Source organism: Aquarana catesbeiana, linkage group LG13 (genome assembly GCF_042186555.1).
Source record: "Aquarana catesbeiana isolate 2022-GZ linkage group LG13, ASM4218655v1, whole genome shotgun sequence".
Lineage (NCBI taxonomy): Eukaryota > Metazoa > Chordata > Amphibia > Anura > Ranidae > Aquarana > Aquarana catesbeiana.
In genome coordinates, this window is record NC_133336.1 from 127586170 (window position 1) to 127601357 (window position 15188).

The following is a 15188-nucleotide window of genomic DNA, read 5'->3' on the forward strand; positions in this document are numbered from 1 at the left end:
GGAACCTGGAGATTGTACAATCAGATTGTAAGCTGTGTGGTGAAGAATTGGATACAAGAGATTGTAGTCTATGTGTGCAGACATCTGATGTACAAATTCCATAATCATGTGACTGCTATAAATACATATTGTGCGATCCCGAACGTGTTTGTATGGTAACATGAGTGATCATCTTTATTACATAGAGATGATGATGGAGATGGTATTGATGATGGTATTGATGATGATGATAGTATTGATGATGATGATAATATTAATGATGAGGATGATAGTATTGATGATGATGATAGTATTGATGATGATGATGATGGTTTTGATGATGATGATGATGATAGTATTGAGGATGAGGATGATAGTATTGATGATGATGATAGTATTGAGGATGATGATAGTATTGATGATGATAGTATTGATGATGAGGATGATAGTATTACATCATCTAGTTTAACCATAAAAAAATAAATAAATAGAATAAATAATATCATACAATCCCATATACCCAATCCTATACATACAATCCCATATACCCAATCCTATATCCACAGTTGATCCAGAGGAAGGCGAAACCCCCCAGAAAAGCAGGATCCGATTTGCTACAGTAGGGAAAAAAATCCTTCCTGATCCCAGAGAGGCAATCGGATTTTCCCTGGATCAACTTTACCTATAAATGTTAGTACCCAGTTATATTATGTAGATTTAGGAAAGTATCCAGGCCTTTCTTAAAACAATCTACTGAGCTGGCCAGAACCACCTTTGGAGGGAGTCTATTCCACATTTTCACAGCTCTTATGCCCCCTACACACGATCGCACATTCTGACAAAATCCATCAGATTTTTTCCGACGGATGTTGGTTCAAACTTGTCTTGCATACACACGGTCACACAAATCTTGTTGGAAATTCTGAACGTCAAGAACGCGGTGACGTACAACACGTACGACGAACCGAGAAAAATGAAGTTCAATAGCCAGTGTGGCTCTTCTGCTTGATTCCGAGCATGCATGGAATTTTGTGTGTTGGAATTGTGTACACACGATTGGAATTTACGACAACGGATTTTGTTGTCGGAAAATTTAAGATCCAGATCTCAAATTTTGTGTGACGGAAATTCCCGAAGGAAATTGTCCGATGGAGCCTACAAACGGTCGGAATTTCCAACAACAAGCTCCCATCGAACATTTCCGACCATGTGTACGGGGCATTAGTGTGAAGAAACCTTTCCGTATTTGGAGATTAAGTCTCTTTTCCACTCGATGTAAAGCGTGCCCCCTTGTCTTATGTGATGACCGTATTGATGATGATGGTATTGATGATGATGATAGTACTGATGATGATGATAGCATTGATGATAATGATAGTATTGAGGATGAAGATGATAGTATTGAGGATGATGATAGTATTGAGGATGATAGTATTGATGATGATGATAGTATTGATGATGAGGATGATAGTATTGATGATGATGATGATAGTATTGATGATGAAGATGATAGTATTGAGGATGATGATAGTATTGAGGATGATAGTATTGATGATGATGATAGTATTGATGATGAGGATGATAGTATTGATGATGATGTGATGATAGAATTGATGATGGTATTGATGATGATAGTATTGATGATGATGATGATGATAATAGTATTGATGATGATGATGATAGTATTGATGATGAGGATGATAGTATCGATGATGATGTGATGATAGAATTGATGATGATAGTATTGATGATGATGATGATGATAATAGTATTGATGATGATGATGATAGTATTGATGATGATGATAGTATTGATGATGATGATGATGATAGTATTGATGATGATGTGATGATAGAATTGATGATGGTATTGATGATGATAGTATTGATGATGATGATGATGATAATAGTATTGATGATGATGATGATAGTATTGATGATGAGGATGATAGTATCGATGATGATGTGATGATAGAATTGATGATGATAGTATTGATGATGATGATGATGATGATAATAGTATTGATGATGATGATGATGATAGTATTGATGATGAGGATGATAGTATTGATGATGAGGATGATGATAATAGTATTGATGATGATTATGATGATAGTAGTGATAATGATGATGATAGTATTGATGATGAGGATGTACATTGTACCATGGAGGGTTACACTGAGAGATGTGTGGATGTGATCGGTCCATTTCCAGGACTGCTTTCTAGGAACGGACACCGCTGGTGGAGATCAGTCCTGACAGCTGGGATGAGTGGATGTCCCGCACTGGGCTCTGATATACGAAGCCCCAGGCAGTGACATTCCGGGCAGCAGACGGGGAAGCCCGCTGTCCCCGGGGGTCACCTAGCCGGGATGTTGGGGTGTGCTGGCACGCGGGGAGGGGCGGGGCCAGGTGACAGGAGCTACGATGTTCTCCTTGGTGACAGGGTTACTCAGCGAGCTCCCCATCTCCTGGGCGTGTCAGGCAGAGCCACAGCCCATTCTATAATTGGCTACTTGTCACACTCCGTTCCCCTCCCAATTGGCCCTCCGCTACGGTAACTTAATCATTGGCTACCTGCACGGTCCGCCCTCGTCATTGGTCAGGACCTCCGTCCGTCCTACTCCTATTGGCCGGTCAAGTTAGCCGAGCTCCCTTCAGCCATTGGCTGGATCTGTTCGGAGGTTAGCCATTGGCTGCAGGGGGCGTAGCAGGAAGATAGAGTCAGTGCGAGCTGCGGCGTAGCGGATCCCGGAGGCTGGGAACCCTCCCTCCTCTGTCACCCGGAGCCCTCCCACCTTCGCTTCATCCCCGCGGACGGACGGCCGCCCTCCCCGGACCTGTGCCCGGAGGACTCACTGCGTGACAGGTAGGCGCGTGACAGTGGCGTGGGCGGGAATATGGTGACAGCACGAGGGACCCCCACGGGTGAGAAGAGAGGGGAGGGGGGCGGGGTGTGAGGGGAGCAGTGCTGGATGAGCGGAGCGGGTATGGGGGGACCTCAGGTGGGGAGATGGTGACAGGAGCAGGTGGCGCCCCTAGGGGCGGAGGAGCGGAGTCTGCACATCCACATGTACGTCATGTACCTGCCGCAACCACCGCACGTCATCCCTACCAGTCCCTGTGTACTGCTCGTCCCTGCCAGTCCTTGTGTACTCCCCCCCCCCCCCCCCCCCATCCCTGCCAGTCCTTGTGTACTCCCCCCCCCCCCCCCCCCCCATCCCTGCCAGTCCTTGTGTACTCCCCCCCCCCCCCCCCATCCCTGCCAGTCCTTGTGTACTCCCCCCCCCCCCCCCATCCCTGCCAGTCCTTGTGTACTCCCCCCCCCCCCCCCCATCCCTGCCAGTCCTTGTGTACTCCCCCCCCCCCCCATCCCTGCCAGTCCTTGTGTACTCCCCCCCCATCCCTGCCAGTCCTTGTGTACTCCCCCCCCCCCCTCCCCATCCCTGCCAGTCCTTGTGTACTCCCCCCCCCCCCTCCCCATCCCTGCCAGTCCTTGTGTACTCCCCCCCCCCCCCCCCATCCCTGCCAGTCCTTGTGTACTCCCCCCCCCCCATCCCTGCCAGTCCTTGTGTACTCCCCCCCCCCCATCCCTGCCAGTCCTTGTGTACTCCCCCCCATCCCTGCCAGTCCTTGTGTACTCCCCCCCATCCCTGCCAGTCCTTGTGTACTCCCCCCCCATCCCTGCCAGTCCTTGTGTACTCCCCCCCCATCCCTGCCAGTCCTTGTGTACTCCCCCCCCCCCCCCATCCCTGCCAGTCCTTGTGTACTCCCCCCCCCCCCCTCCCCATCCCTGCCAGTCCTTGTGTACTCCCCCCCCCCCCCCTCCCCATCCCTGCCAGTCCTTGTGTACTCCCCCCCCCCCCCCCCCATCCCTGCCAGTCCTTGTGTACTCCCCCCCCCCCATCCCTGCCAGTCCTTGTGTACTCCCCCCCCCCCCATCCCTGCCAGTCCTTGTGTACTCCCCCCCATCCCTGCCAGTCCTTGTGTACTCCCCCCCATCCCTGCCAGTCCTTGTGTACTCCCCCCCCCATCCCTGCCAGTCCTTGTGTACTCCCCCCCCATCCCTGCCAGTCCTTGTGTACTCCCCCCCCCCCCCCATCCCTGCCAGTCCTTGTGTACTCCCCCCCCCCCCCCATCCCTGCCAGTCCTTGTGTACTCCCCCCCCCCCCCCATCCCTGCCAGTCCTTGTGTACTCCCCCCCATCCCTGCCAGTCCTTGTGTACTCCCCCCCCCCCCCCATCCCTGCCAGTCCTTGTGTACTCCCCCCCCCCCCCCCCCCATCCCTGCCAGTCCTTGTGTACTCCCCCCCCCCCCCCATCCCTGCCAGTCCTTGTGTACTCCCCCCCCCCCCCATCCCTGCCAGTCCTTGTGTACTCCCCCCCCCCCCCCACATCCCTGCCAGTCCTTGTGTACTCCCCCCCCCCCCCCCCCATCCCTGCCAGTCCTTGTGTACTCCCCCCCCCCCCCATCCCTGCCAGTCCTTGTGTACTCCCCCCCCCCATCCCTGCCAGTCCTTGTGTACTCCCCCCCCATCCCTGCCAGTCCTTGTGTTCCCCCCCCCCCCATCCCTGCCAGTCCTTGTGTTCCCCCCCCCCCCATCCCTGCCAGTCCTTGTGTTCCCCCCCCCCCCATCCCTGCCAGTCCTTGTGTACTCCCCCCCATCCCTGCCAGTCCTTGTGTACTCCCCCCCATCCCTGCCAGTCCTTGTGTTTCCCCCCCCCCCCATCCCTGCCAGTCCTTGTGTACTCCCCCCCATCCCTGCCAGTCCTTGTGTACTCCCCCCCATCCCCCCCCCCCCAATCCCTGCCAGTCCTTGTGTACTCCCCCCCCATCCCTGCCAGTCCTTGTGTTGATGAAATCGCTGGTTCTTTGTCAGTCCTGCATTGTCGGGAAGGTTTTCATACCTGTGTGCTGAGATGAGTTTCCCCGAAGGTTGTCTGCTTGTTTTTATTGCCCTCATTTCCTCCTGATGTACAGCCCGGTGATATCTGTACAGGGAATGTACACACCGAGCACATGACTTCTAGAATAATGTGATGTACAGGAGGATTGAACCTTTCCTGCCAGGAATTGGAGCTGTCATTGTTAACCTGTTTCTTGAAGTGATCCGTTAGTAACCTAAAACATCTATAGAATGACAATAAAAAGTGAAGTGCTACCTGTCTAACAAAGTGAAATAACAAAATATCACAATTCTGAAGGGACAGTGAGTATACCAATTGCTGCTATTATACTTGCAATAATAGTGGTAACCCCTAAATAAGCCCACAATATAAATAATTACTGTCTATGGTTCAGTGATCATAATAAACAATTGAATATGCAACAATAACTGTGATAATAAAGCCACTACTGGCTATGACACAAGTGACATAAGGTCTATGTGAACAGCTAATGGATGTGAACCAAAGTCCAGAAAGTGAGCGTGCCAAGTAATCTGTGATAACAATCCTTAAAACGTATCGAGCTTCTGTGAATGCGGTGTTCTTCAAACACGAATAGCATGTCACACTATGCACTCACTTCATAGGAAGACCCAAAGGCCACTTTCACACCGAGGTGCAATAGCGCCTCTCCTGTCACTCCAATGAGAAAGCCCAAGTGCTTTCACACTGGAGCAGTGTGCTTGCGGGACCTTAAAAAAAGTCCTGCAAGCAGCATCTTTGTGGTGCTTTAGGAGCGGTGTATAAACCGCTTCTAAAGTGCCCCTGCCCATTGAAATCAATGGGCAGGGGAGCTTTGCGGTTGCTTTTAACCCTTTTTCGGCTGCTAGTCCGACGCCCCAGTGTGAAAGTGCTCAAAAGGTCCATTAAAAGCCTTTACTTTAGGGGTATAGCTGCAATGGCTTCCGGCTTCCCTGTTGTTCCTGGGACACTTACTTCCCTTTGTACGGTTTACCTCATACACTATGTGCTCATAAAATGAGAGAAACTGACAGTGCTGAACTGTATAAAATCTTTTCCTTTTTTTAAAAAAAAATTTAGAATGACTCTTACATTTGTAGGTGCACTGGCTCCAGTGCACTCAAGTAAATCGCTATACACATTGGGGGTAAATGGCCCCCTTAACAGTCATATAGAGATATCCACAAGTCCTCGGCTCTAGGAGATGGTGTATTTCCTATTAGTGGGTGATGATGTCACAAGGCTCTGCCCGATGTGTTTTGTCACTCATTTCTCAAGGGGTCAAAAACATCTATATATTGGTTTTCTGTAAAGGGAATCAGTGAGGTCCTCGCCTCCAGCGGTCCATGTCTTCTACCTTTGCTCCATTAAAGAGCCGCTGCCTCTGTCAAAATCTTCAGCATGCAAAATATCCAGGGTGTGAGATGTCCTTGTCCCCTGCCACTTTCTTGGTTTCTTCCTCTGAGCCCTCTGTCGCTGCTGGGTGCTGTAGTAAAATAGAGGTCAAATGATGAAACCACTGTGAATGGCGGGGGACAAAAGCAGCCAACACTTCCAGACACAATGGAGGCTCCAGTGCTGGAGCAGAGGAAAGGTGGAAGACCCATGCTGTCTGAGAGATGAGTATTTGAGCTCTTCTCTTCCAGGTAATTGGCCTTAAAGGCCTCTTTCACATGGAAGTAGAAAAGCCACATTAATACTGATCTGGATATAGATGTATTGTTGTGTGTATTTGAGTGCAATCATTTACACATAGTTACATAGTCTGGTTAACAAAAGACACAAGTCCTTCTAGTTAAACCAATAAAAGGGGAAACAAACCCCCCCCAAAATAGTCCTATATACCCAATCTTTTACCCACAGTTGATCCAGAGGAAGGCAAAAAACCCCATCAAAGCATTCTCCAATTTGCTACAGCAGGGGAACAAATTCCTTCCTGATATTCCCTGGATCAACTTTACCTATACATGTCAGTATCCAGTTACATTGTGTTTACCTCCCTGGTGGTTTTTCCGAGTGTGGCTCGGGGTTAAATTTCAGCATAATTAGCGGTAACCCCGAGCCACACTCCGGAATGCATTGCAGGATCCTGGTGCAGGTTACTTACCTTGTCCCCAGGATCCTGTAATGTCCCCCTGCTGTGTCTGCAGGCTTTGTCCTCTGCCCGATGCCTCTGTGTGCCGGGCTCCATTTCCTGCGAGCGACACATGGGGGCGGAGCAAATTCAAAAAGCACAAAATTCATAACACATGCAGTACACTGTAATCTTAGATTACATTACTGTATAAAATTATTTCACATCCCTTTTGTCCAATGCCCTGCATGCAGTTTTATATTATTTATACTGTTTTTTTCTGCCTGGAAACCTGAAATTGTCCATAGCAGCTAAAAAGTGTCCCTTTACGTCAAAAGTGGTTTTAGGCCAGCTAGAAAACAGCAATAATTATTATTATTATTATTATTATTATTATTCAGGATTTATATAGTGCCAACAGTTTACATATTGCTTTACAACTTGAGGGTAATAAATTAGAACACTTGCAGAATTGAGCGATAGTGAATCATGGGGAAATTAATTTTGATTATTATTATTATTATTATTTTTTATAATTTGATTTTGTGTTTCAAACTTTATCATACCCGGGATGTCTACTGGACTCTTGTTTGGACAGATTTAAGTGAGTTATTAAGAATTACAGACCTACAATATAAAAGGCCAAATTTCTATGCAAAACATTGTACTGCTTTGAGACGCAAAAATCTGACATAATCATACCGCCAGGGAGGTTAAGCAATCTACTGAGTTGGCCAGAACCACCTCCTGGAGGGAGTCATTTTCACAGCTCTTACTGTAAGGAAACCTTCCCAGATTTGGAGATCGAATCTCTTTTTTTTTTTTTTTTTCCTCCAGAATTAGAAAGTGCTCCCCTTGTCCTCTGTGATGACCTTAAAGTGAATAACACGACACCAAGTTCACTATATGGACCACTTATGTATTTGTACATGTTGATCATATCCCCCTTAATCTTAAGAGGGAATAGATTCAGTTCCTCTAATCTTTCCTCATAGCTGAGCTCCTCCATGCCTCTTATCAGTTTGGTTGCCCTTCTCTGCACTTTCTCCAGTTCCCCAATATCCTTTTTGAGAACTGGTGCCCAAAACTGCACTGCATATTCCAGATGAGGTCTTACTAATGATTTGTACAGGGGCAAATTGATATCTCTATCTGGAGGCCATACCTCAGAAAGAGGCTCGGTCCTTGAGTGGTTAAATGTAAGGACTTATTCTTTTTGATAGTTAGAATCTTTAATATTTGCAAACACAATGAAGGTTTCCTATTTAGAATATCAAAGCTGTCAGTTTAGTAAAACAGCGAAATCAGAACCAATTCAATCATACAGTCTGTAGAAGCAGGAAAGGTGCAAACCATTGTTTTGCAAATCTATGTAGTATTCATAGATTTGCAGAACAATGGTATAAAGGAATATTCCTGAACTTTGTTTTATCTCCTGGTTACTGTGAAATTGTGTGAATGCATCAATGCAGTGCATGTTATCTCAGCTTGCAGAGCTTGGATTCATTGAATGAGTTTACCAAAAATGTAAATATTGCAAAATATGCATACAAATACAAAATATACAGCCTTGTGCTACATTACTAAGCTCCATTTCATGCTGAATAAACTAAATAATTATCTTAAATAGAAAACTATCTTTAGATCTATCTTTTTTACTCCAAAAGCATTTTATAAAACTAAATTAAATAAAAATCTGATATAAATCAAAAAAACTGATTTAATTTATTTCTTAAATCGATTTTTATCCACCCGGTTAACCACCCTGGCAGTATGATTATGTCAGATTTGTGCGTCTCAAAGCAGTACATTGTTTTGCATAGAAATTTGGCGTCAAAGCAGTACATTGTTTTGCATAGAAATTTGGCGTTTTATATTGTAGGCCTGTAATACACTTGACTCTGTCCAAACAAGAGTCTAGTAGACATCCCGGGTATGATAAAGTTTGAAACACAAAATCATAAATTAAAATATAATAAAATGAATTTCCTCATGATTCACTATGGCTCAATTCTGCAAGTGTTCTAATTTACTATCGCTGTTTTCTAGCTGGTCTAAAACCACTTTTGACATAAAGGGCTATGGACAATCTCCAGTTTCTAGGCAGAAAGGACAGTATTTATAATAAAAAACTGCATGCAGGGCACTGGACAAAGCACTAGGAAAAACTGATATGAAATGATTTGATGCAGTACACTGTAATCTTATAGATTACATTACTGAATATGTTATGAATTTTGTACTTTTTGAATATGCTGCCAGGCTCCGCCCCCATGCATCGCAGGAAATGGAGCCCGGCACACAGAGGCATCGGGCGGAGGACAGAGACCGCAGACACAGCGGGGGGACATTGCAGGATCCTGGGGACAAGGTAAGTAACCTGGACCAGGATCCTGAGATGCAATCCCGAGTGTGGCTCAGGGTCGTCTGAACACCGTTCTGTGTGTACCTATGTTGAATGATCCTGCTGGAAAACCATCATTCGATAAGTGTGTGTATTCTGGAAGGGGAAGGTAGAGTCCTGCTGTCAGAATACAATGGAGCAGCGAGGAGAATCCCTGCATCTATCTTGTGTGGATGTGGGGGTTTGTGAGTGTTTTTTTTATTTTTTTTTTTTCTGGTTCGACCTGCTGGTTAAAAAAAAAAAAAAAAAGCTCTCCCATGTACAGTATACCCTGCTTTACTGATTGCACTGAATGTATGGAACAGCGATGTCATTAGAAGTAGATTTAGGCTCCATGCACACTGGAGCTAATAAACTGCAGTTTATTGGCGTTTTGGCTTTTTTTTTTTTAAAAGCCCATAAACTCCACTCTGTTAGCCTATGTGCCCATGCACACATGGACGTTTTTTAGCTTTAATGAGCAGTGGAGTTTATGGGCTTTTTTCTGAACGCCAGAAATTCGCATTCAAAGTGCTGTTTTTCACCGCTATAAAAGCCAAACGCGCGTTTGATAAATGCGCGTTAATTAGCGTTCGGCGTTCTATTTTTTTTCAATGCATTGTGGGATTTTTGGAGTGTCCTCTGTGTATTTTTATTAAAAACACCCATAAACGCTCAAACGCGCTAGTACAAAACGCTGTTAAAAGCACTTTTTTTCAACCAGTGTTTTCTGTCAGCAATCTGGTGTCCAGAAAAAGCTTTTTTGAGCTTCAGTGTGCATGGAGCCTTAGACGTGCGCTCCCCTTCCTCTGAAGCCTTAAGCCCGATCTGCGTTCAGAGACCACTGACTGGTGATAAGAAAGAGATACAACACCTCCTCACTGTCATTTTGTGTTTGTGGTGGTCCCCATTTTACTGCTTGCGGTGGACGATCTTTACATGTTGGGTAAACTTTTCCGCAGGCGTGAAGCATTGTGACTGCTGCATGTAAACACCCCGGTCCGTTGCCTATTGCAGCTTAAGGGAGGTGTTTGGCAGGTGGCAAAAATTTAACCGCGAGCCACACTCGGGAAAACCGCCAGGGAGGTTAAATATGCATAGGTTTGTTTTAGTGGTAAATGAATAGATCTGTGTGTATGTATGTGTGTGTGTATATATATATATATATCTCCTACCATGATAAGCCTTTACTTCTGTAAAATGATTATGAAGTGTGCGTTTGGAGTTTGGCTTGAATCTTGTTAGTGTATTTAAATCTGCCAGTACATTTACCGCTCCCCTCCCTCCTATGCTCCTTCATCCAGAGTGGGGGCTCAGTAATACTGGAGGTGTCCCTGGCCAGATCAGCAGGTGAAAACAGAGGGGAAAACCAATGCACTTACTACATCTAATAATGGTGTAAGCTTCAATATATTACATTTTTGGCTTTGGGTTACCACTTTAAAGCTCAACTTCAGAACGAAAACTATGTTCAGGAATACGTTGGTACCAATGCTCATCCTGACTTCTGACACTACAGTGATGATCTGAATGTTTGACGGTCCTCCTTGGTACAGGAGTATCTAGCTTTGTGCTTGGTTGATATCTGAGGGTAGCAAGTAAATTATAAGATGGATAAAAAAAAGTAGAGTAGATGGAGACTCCAAAAAATGGATTGCAGGAGCCGATTGACAGACATCTCTAACTTCTACCAGCTAAAAAGAAAGGACTTTTTTTTTTTTTTTTTATAGTTCATGACTAATTGAATATTAAGGTAAAATGTGACTTGGAATAAAGGAACAAAGACGTAAAGGCTGGGTTCACAATATTGCGAATTGGACGTGGCTTCTCCGCATCCAATTTTCAATAGCGGGAGATTTTGACTGGCTCTCTATGGAACCAGTTCACATATCTCTGCTGCGGCTCTGGTGTGAATTTTACACAGGAGCCCTGTGCATCTTTTGGTCCGTTTTCAGTACCAAATTCGGACAAAAATTTGAGCTGAAATCGGACCTGAAATGGTGAAGGGGGACGCACTGCTGTGAGCCGCATGCAAAGACAGTGTAAACCCAGCCTTAAGCAATAAAAATAGAATTTCAGCTGTATAGTATGCTGAGGATTGCTAAGTCAATGAGCCAACCTGGCTTCTTATGTATGGACGCAAAGGGCACACCCTCTCCCCATTACAATCTAAGGTCCCTAGCTCACATTCATACACATATTGGGACCAACTTTAGACAGGAGCCAATTAGCCTACCAGCATGTCTTTGGACTGTGGGAGGAAACCCACACAGGCACAGAGGAGAACATGCAAACTCCAGGCAGGTAGTGCCGTGGTTGGGATTCAAACTGACAACCCCAGTGCCGCTAGGCAGAAGTGCTAACCACTCAGCCACTGTGCTGCTCAAATCTTCAGTCTTCTAATTTCCTCCACCTCGCTGATGTAATCTTCTGGTGCCACGAGGGTTTTAGAGCCGAGGGACCTGTTGTGCACTCATCAAGAGTGCCAACTATGCTCAGCCTTTCCGCCGCCTCCTCCATTCATAGAATCTGTGCTATAGCTTCCATGAATGATCTATGAAAGGAGCAGGTAGGGGTGGACCAATCATCCATCCACCTGCCCCCCCCCCCCCCTTCATTCAGCGTTTTTGTTTTTTCTCTTTTATAGAAGCTATGATACAGATCCTATAATTGGGGGAGGGGGAAGGCCGTGCATAGTTGGCACTCTTAAAGTGGTTGTAAACCTGGGTAACAAAAAAAAAACCCCTGCAAGATAAAGGCATAATGAGCTAGTATGCATAGCATACTAGCTCATTCTTATGAATTACTTACCCGAAAACTAAGCCCCCACAGCCATCCTCATCTCCCCCTCTGGCCGGCCACATCTCTCTTGGAGGTTACTTTCAGATATCAAGGACATCACTCCCGCACATACGCACAGGAGCCGCCGGGAACGGCACAGTACAACTGAAGCAACAGCATGTATGTGCCATTGCTTCAGTTGGCTTAAGTACGCATGTGCCGATGACGTTGGCAAATACAGGGATATCTCCTAAACTGTGCAGGTTTAGGAGATATCCAGTGCAGCTACAGGTAAGCCTTATTATAGGCTTGCCTGTAGTTTAATGTGGTTGTAAAGGGTTTACAACCACTTTAATGAGTGCATAGGACAGATCCCTCGGCTCTGTTAAACCCTTATTGCAGGGATGGGGGGTACAGAGGATGGAAGATTTCAGTTAAATATCCACAACCAGCAGCACAAGGGGCCACATCACATTGATTGTATGCAAGGTACCTTGTGTGTGTGAGATATGTATGTATGTATATTGTTTGTTTTACATTTTTGGACTAAACAAAGACCCCATACACACTATTAGATTTTCTGCAGATTTTTGTCTTCAATTTACCAAAACCATATAATGAGGTCAAACCTCAAGACTGCTTTCACACTGAGGCACTTTACAGGCGCTACAGCGCTAAAAATAGCACCTGCAATGAGCCTCTCCTATAACTCCAGTGTGAAAGCCTGACTGCTTTCACACTGGAGCGGTGCGCTTGCAGGACGGTAAAAAAAAGTCCTGCAAGCAGCATCTTTGCAGTGGTGTATACAGCGCTCCTGCCCATTGAAATCGATGGGGCAGCGCCAACTGACCGCCGGCAAAGCGCCGCTGCGCTTTACTGGTGGTTTTAACCCTTTTTCGGTTGCTAGCGGGGGTTAAAAGTGCCCCGCTAGCGGCTGAATAGCGCCGCTAAAACGACGGTAAAGTGCCACTAAAAATAGTGGCGCTTTAATGTCGATGCCTCGGTGTGAAAGCACCTTAAGAGTTTCAGTTTGTATGCAATCAGACAGGCCCTTGCACTACATGGTTTTGGTAAATCTGAAGACAAGTCTGCAGAAAATTATTATTAATAGTGTGTATGGGGCCTTAGGCTTTAAGTGTGTGTGTGGTGTGTTTTTATTTTATTTACTTGCATTCCCTCCCTGTCAGAGCTGAGTTGAGTTTCAGTCTAAAGAGGGGGTGTCTGCCCCGGTTGTGACCCGATGTAATAACCATGCCCCCCAACCCCCCCCCCCCCTGCTGAGCTGTTGTGTTCTGATGTGGACGGTTCAGAGAACACTCTGATCAGGGCTCCCTGCCATTGGCTGAAAACACTGATCGGGGGTCTGTTGGCTGCTGGTTTTCCAGCATGCACGTCTGACAGTCCGAAATACACATGTGCAAAATGTTGGCTGGGATTTTTTTTTTTTTTGTACCAGCAAATGTCCCCCAACATTCTGTCCTTGTGTATGGGGCTTTACAGTAAGGTAGCTGAGAAGCAGAAATAGTCAGTCAGACTACAAGTTAACAGTTACTCATATACAGTAGATAAATGTACCTGTCTTACTTTCACAATAAAAAAAAAAAAAAAAAAAAAAAAAAAGAACAACCTAAAACTAGTGCAATATTTGACTTTTTGATAAACACATCAATATCTGGTTGGATGTATGTAGTGGCAATTCTCAATGAATTCTCAAGGTGCTCATCAGATATTTAGTATTTGTATTTTGTTCCCTAAGTATAAACACATTTTTTCCACAAATCAACATTTTTAAGTAAGTTTGTGATTTTGTGTTGGAGCTGTATAGGCTAGAGGTTGGACAACCCTGGTCTAAAGGGAAATTGGATCCCCTGACTAATCTCAGAGATATTAACTGACGCAGAAATCTGTCAAGACATAGGGAGCTGTCAGTGTTACATGAAAGTAAACTAACTGCTTTGTTCATTCCCAATGTTGTAGAGCAGGCAGTGTGTCTGTTACCAGCCAGGAGCTTAGGCTTGAGACGGGAGACTTAAAGTGGTTGTAAAGTCTTACAGGCCACTTTGTGCTACAGGTAAGGCTTACCTGTAGCTACCATGGATATCTCCTAAACCTGCACAGTTTAGGAGATATCCCCTGTATTTGCATGTGCTGATGTCATCGGCACATGCGCACTGAAGAAACGGCACGTATGTACCGTTGCTTCAGTGAGTGTGCCGTTACCACGCGCATGCGGTGATCGGCCGGAGCTGCGATACGAAGTAACCCCCAGGAGTGATGTCTCCGGCTGGTGCTGTGTACAGGCACCACAGCGAGGGCTTCGATCTCAGGTGAGTATTACATAATGAGCTAGTATGCATAGCTCATTATGCCTTTGTCTTGCAGGTGTTTATTTTTTTATTTATTTATTTTTTAAGTGGGTTTACAACCACTTTTAAAGGAGTTTTTTAAAGGCAAAAGTTTTTTTGATCTTAATGCATTTAAGATAAAGTCTTCTGTGTGTAACAGCTGCCCCAGCACCCCCTAATACTTAAGCCCCCTCTCTGTCCAGCGATCTCCACGAATCCCTCGGCCGTCTGGGACTCTCCCTCCTGATTGGTTAAGACACAGCAGCATCGCCATTGGCTCCCATGGCTGTCAGTCAAAGTCAGCCAATCAGGGGAGAGAGGGGCCGAACGTCAGTTCTGTGTCTGAATGGACACACGAAGCTGCAGCTCGGCTCGGGTGCCCCCATGGCAAGCTGCTTGCTGTGGGGTCACGCAATAAGGGGGAGGGGCCAGGAGCAGCAAAGAGGGACCTGAGAAGAGGAGGATCTGGGCCGCTCTATGCAAAACCACTACACAGAGCAGGTAAGTATAACATGTTAAAAAAAAAAAAAAAAACAACAAAAAAAACCAAACAAACAAGACTTCGCAATCACTTTTAAGAGCCCTTTCACACTGAGCCGCCCCGGCAGTGTTGCTAACCTACCAGATTGAAATTTACTGACACAACACCCAAAATTTTCTGGCATAGCCAAGTTTTTACTCGCATTTCCAAAAGTTAAAAAATTATAGTTTTAAGTGCAA

At 45.7% G+C, this 15188-nt stretch overlaps 1 protein-coding gene across 3 annotated transcripts in view; it reads left to right on the forward strand.

The window, feature by feature from the left end:
- BAHD1 (bromo adjacent homology domain containing 1) overlaps positions 1-15188 on the forward strand; it is a 303162-nt gene that overhangs the window by 138854 nt on the left and 149120 nt on the right. For 2 of the 3 annotated variants that reach the window (XR_012237057.1, XM_073609221.1), the window contains exon 1: positions 2670-2847. The exons of the other annotated variant lie outside the window; for it this stretch is intronic. The gene's annotated coding sequence lies outside the window, so the exon portion shown is untranslated. Of the gene's footprint in view, positions 1-2669; positions 2848-15188 lie in introns of those variants that run through there. 3 annotated transcript variants of the gene reach the window in all.